Source organism: Saccoglossus kowalevskii, chromosome 11 (assembly GCF_978046115.1).
Source record: "Saccoglossus kowalevskii chromosome 11, keSacKowa6.1, whole genome shotgun sequence".
NCBI classification, from domain to species: Eukaryota; Metazoa; Hemichordata; class Enteropneusta; family Harrimaniidae; genus Saccoglossus; species Saccoglossus kowalevskii.
In genome coordinates, this window is record NC_140651.1 from 2,509,049 (window position 1) to 2,515,020 (window position 5,972).

Below are 5,972 nucleotides of genomic sequence, written 5' to 3' on the forward strand. Positions count from 1 at the left end.
TTATGCCACCATTACTTGTTAAAGAATATAACAAATTAATATGACCTCAAAAGTGTCCCTATGTCTTCAAAAGTGTCCCTTAATATTTTTAATTTAATAATTTGCATTCATGTCACTATTACTTGGTCATGAATATAACAAATTAATATGACATCAAAAGTGTCCCCATGTCTTCAAAAGTGTCCTTTAATATTTATAATTTAATAATTTGCATTTATGTCACCATTACTTGGTCATGAATATAACAAATTAATATGACCTCAAAAGTGTACCCATGTCTTCAAAAGTGTCCCTTAATATTTATAATTTAATAGTTTGCATTTATGCCACCATTACTTGTTAAAGAATATAACAAATTAATATGACCTCAAAAGTGTCTCTATGTCTTCAAAAGTGTCCCTTAATATTTTTAATTTAATAATTTGCATTCATGTCACTATTACTTGGTCATGAATATAACAAATTAATATGACATCAAAAGTGTCCCCATGTCTTCAAAAGTGTCCTTTAATATTTTTAATTTAATAATTTGCATTTATGTCACCATTACTTGTTCATGAATATAACAAATTAATATGACCTCAAAAGTGTCCCCATGTCTTCAAAAGTGTCCTTTAATATTTGTAATTTAATAATTTGCATTTATGTCACCATTACTTGTTCATGAATATAACAAATTAATATGACCTCAAATTGTCCCTATGTTTTCAAAAGTGTCCCTTAATATATATAATTTAATAGTTTGCATTTATTTCACCATTACTTGTTCATGAATATAACAAATTAATATGACATCAAAAGTGTCCCCATGTCTTCAAAAGTGTCCCTTAATATTTATAATTTAATAGTTTGCATTTATGCCACCATTACTTGTTAAAGAATATAACAAATTAATATGACATCAAAAGTGTCCCCATGTCTTCAAAAGTGTCCCTTAATATTTTTAATTTATTAATTTGCATTTATGTCACCATTACTTGTTCATGAATATAACAAATTAATATGACCTCAAATTGTCCCTATGTTTTCAAAAGTGTCCCTTAATATATATAATTTAATAGTTTGCATTTATTTCACCATTACTTGTTCATGAATATAACAAATTAATATGACATCAAAAGTGTTCCCATGTCTTCAAAAGTGTCTTTTAACATTTTTAATTTAATAATTTGCATTTATGTCACTATTACTTGGTCATGAATATAACAAATTAATATGACATCAAAAGTGTCCCTATGTCTTCAAAAGTGTCCCTTAATATTTATAATTTAATAGTTTGCATTTATGTCACCATTACTTGTTCATGAATATAACAAATTAATATGACATCAAAAGTGTCCCCATGTCTTCAAAAGTGTCCCTTAATATTTTTAATTTATTAATTTGCATTTATGTCACCATTACATGTTCATGAATATAACAAATTAATATGACCTCAAAAGTGTCCCCATGTCTTCAAAAGTGTCCCTTAATATTTATAATTTAATTGTTTGCATTTATGCCACCATTACTTGTTAAAGAATATAACAAATTAATATGACCTCAAAAGTGTCCCTATGTCTTCAAAAGTGTCCCTTAATATTTATAATTTAATAGTTTGCATTTATGTCACCATTACTTGTTCATGAATATAACAAATTAATATGACCTCAAAAGTGTTCCCATGTCTTCAAAAGTGTCTTTTAACATTTTTAATTTAATAATTTGCATTTATGTCACTATTACTTGTTCATGAATATAACAAATTAATATGACCTCAAAAGTGTCCCCATGTCTTCAAAAGTGTCCTGTAATATTTTTAATTTAATAATTTGCATTTATGTCACCATTACTTGTTCATGAATATAACAAATTAATATGACATCAAAAGTGTCCCGACGTCTTCAAAAGTGTCCCTTAATATTTATAATTTAATAGTTTGCATTTATGCCACCATTACTTGTTAAAGAATATAACAAATTAATATGACCTCAAAAGTGTCTCTATGTCTTCAAAAGTGTCCCTTAATATTTTTAATTTAATAATTTGCATTCATGTCACTATTACTTGGTCATGAATATAACAAATTAATATGACATCAAAAGTGTCCCCATGTCTTCAAAAGTGTCCTTTAATATTTTTAATTTAATAATTTGCATTTATGTCACCATTACTTGTTCATGAATATAACAAATTAATATGACCTCAAAAGTGTCCCCATGTCTTCAAAAGTGTCCTTTAATATTTGTAATTTAATAATTTGCATTTATGTCACCATTACTTGTTCATGAATATAACAAATTAATATGACATCAAAAGTGTCCCCATGTCTTCAAAAGTGTCCCTTAATATTTTTAATTTATTAATTTGCATTTATGTCACCATTACATGTTCATGAATATAACAAATTAATATGACCTCAAAAGTGTCCCCATGTCTTCAAAAGTGTCCCTTAATATTTATAATTTAATAGTTTGCATTTATGCCACCATTACTTGTTAAAGAATATAACAAATTAATATGACCTCAAAAGTGTCCCTATGTCTTCAAAAGTGTCCCTTAATATTTATAATTTAATAATTTGCATTTATGTCACTATTACTTGTTCATGAATATAACAAATTAATATGACCTCAAAAGTGTCCCCATGTCTTCAAAAGTGTCCTGTAATATTTTTAATTTAATAATTTGCATTTATGTCACCATTACTTGTTCATGAATATAACAAATTAATATGACATCAAAAGTGTCCCCATGTCTTCAAAAGTGTCCCTTAATATTTATAATTTAATAGTTTGCATTTATGCCACCATTACTTGTTAAAGAATATAACAAATTAATATGACCTCAAAAGTGTCCCTATGTCTTCAAAAGTGTCCCTTAATATTTATAATTTAATAGTTTGCATTTATGTCACCATTACTTGTTCATGAATATAACAAATTAATATGACATCAAAAGTGTCCCTATGTCTTCAAAAGTGTCCCTTAATATTTATAATTTAATAGTTTGCATTTATGTCACCATTACTTGTTCATGAATATAACAAATTAATATGACCTCAAAAGTGTCCCCATGTCTTCAAAAGTGTCCCTTAACATTTATAATTTAATAGTTTGCATTTATGTCACCATTACTTGTTCATGAATATAACAAATTAATATGACATCAAAAGTGTCCCCATGTCTTCAAAAGTGTCCCTTAATATTTATAATTTAATAGTTTGCATTTATGCCACCATTACTTGTTAAAGAATATAACAAATTAATATGACCTCAAAAGTGTTCCCATGTCTTCAAAAGTGTCCTTTAATATATATAATTTAATAATTTGCATTTCTGTCGCCATTACTTGGTCATGAATATAACAAATTAATATGACATCAAAAATGTCCCCATGTCTTCAAAAGTGTCCTTTAATATTTATAATTTAATAATTTGCATTTATGTCACCATTACTTGGTCATGAATATAACAAATTAATATGACCTCAAAAGTGTACCCATGTCTTCAAAAGTGTCCCTTAATATTTATAATTTAATAATTTGCTTTTATGTCACCATTACTTGTTAATGAACATAACAAATTAGTATGACATCAAAAGTGTTCCCATGTCTTCAAAAGTGTCTTTTAACATTTTTAATTTAATAATTTGCATTTATGTCACTATTACTTGTTCATGAATATAACAAATTAATATGACCTCAAAAGTGTCCCCATGTCTTCAAAAGTGTCCTGTAATATTTTTAATTTAATAATTTGCATTTATGTCACCATTACTTGTTCATGAATATAACAAATTAATATGACCTCAAAAGTGTCTCTATGTCTTCAAAAGTGTCCCTTAATATTTTTAATTTAATAATTTGCATTCATGTCACTATTACTTGGTCATGAATATAACAAATTAATATGACATCAAAAGTGTCCCCATGTCTTCAAAAGTGTCCTTTAATATTTTTAATTTAATAATTTGCATTTATGTCACCATTACTTGTTCATGAATATAACAAATTAATATGACCTCAAAAGTGTCCCCATGTCTTCAAAAGTGTCCTTTAATATTTGTAATTTAATAATTTGCATTTATGTCACCATTACTTGTTCATGAATATAACAAATTAATATGACATCAAAAGTGTCCCTATGTCTTCAAAAGTGTCCCTTAACATTTATAATTTAATAGTTTGCATTTATGCCACCATTACTTGTTCATGAATATAACAAATTAATATGACATCAAAAGTGTCCCTGTCTTCAAGTGTCCCTTAATATATATAATTTAATAATTTGCATTCATGTCACTATTACTTGGCCATGAATATAACAAATTAATATGACCTCAAAAGTGTCCCTATGTCTTCAAAAGTGTCCCTTAATATATATAATTTAATAGTTTGCATTTATGTCACCATTACTTGTTCATGAATATAACAAATTAATATGACCTCAAAAGTGTCCCCATGTCTTCAAAAGTGTCCTTTAATATTTGTAATTTAATAATTTGCATTTATGTCACCATTACTTGTTCATGAATATAACAAATTAATATGACCTCAAATTGTCCCTATGTCTTCAAAAGTGTCCCTTAATATATATAATTTAATAGTTTGCATTTATTTCACCATTACTTGTTCATGAATATAACAAATTAATATGACATCAAAAGTGTTCCCATGTCTTCAAAAGTGTCTTTTAACATTTTTAATTTAATAATTTGCATTTATGTCACTATTACTTGTTCATGAATATAACAAATTAATATGACCTCAAAAGTGTCCCCATGTCTTCAAAAGTGTCCTGTAATATTTTTAATTTAATAATTTGCATTTATGTCACCATTACTTGTTCATGAATATAACAAATTAATATGACATCAAAAGTGTCCCTACGTCTTCAAAAGTGTCCCTTAATATTTATAATTTAATAGTTTGCATTTATTTCACCATTACTTGTTCATGAATATAACAAATTAATATGACCTCAAAAGTGTCTCTATGTCTTCAAAAGTGTCCCTTAATATTTTTAATTTAATAATTTGCATTCATGTCACTATTACTTGGTCATGAATATAACAAATTAATATGACATCAAAAGTGTCCCCATGTCTTCAAAAGTGTCCTTTAATATTTTTAATTTAATAATTTGCATTTATGTCACCATTACTTGTTCATGAATATAACAAATTAATATGACTTCAAATTGTCCCTATGTCTTCAAAAGTGTCCCTTAATATATATAATTTAATAGTTTGCATTTATTTCACCATTACTTGTTCATGAATATAACAAATTAATATGACATCAAAAGTGTCCCTGTCTTCAAAAGTGTCCCTTAATATATATAATTTAATAATTTGCATTCATGTCACTATTACTTGGCCATGAATATAACAAATTAATATGACCTCAAAAGTGTCTCTATGTCTTCAAAAGTGTCCCTTAATATTTTTAATTTAATAATTTGCATTCATGTCACTATTACTTGGTCATGAATATAACAAATTAATATGACATCAAAAGTGTCCCCATGTCTTCAAAAGTGTCCTTTAATATTTTTAATTTAATAATTTGCATTTATGTCACCATTACTTGTTCATGAATATAACAAATTAATATGACTTCAAATTGTCCCTATGTCTTCAAAAGTGTCCCTTAATATATATAATTTAATAGTTTGCATTTATTTCACCATTACTTGTTCATGAATATAACAAATTAATATGACATCAAAAGTGTCCCTGTCTTCAAAAGTGTCCCTTAATATATATAATTTAATAATTTGCATTCATGTCACTATTACTTGGCCATGAATATAACAAATTAATATGACCTCAAAAGTGTCCCTATGTCTTCAAAAGTGTCCCTTAATATATATAATTTAATAGTTTGCATTTATGTCACCATTACTTGTTTATGAATATAACAAATTAATATGACATCAAAAGTGTCTGCATGTCTTCAAAAGTGTCACTTAATATTTATAATTTAATAG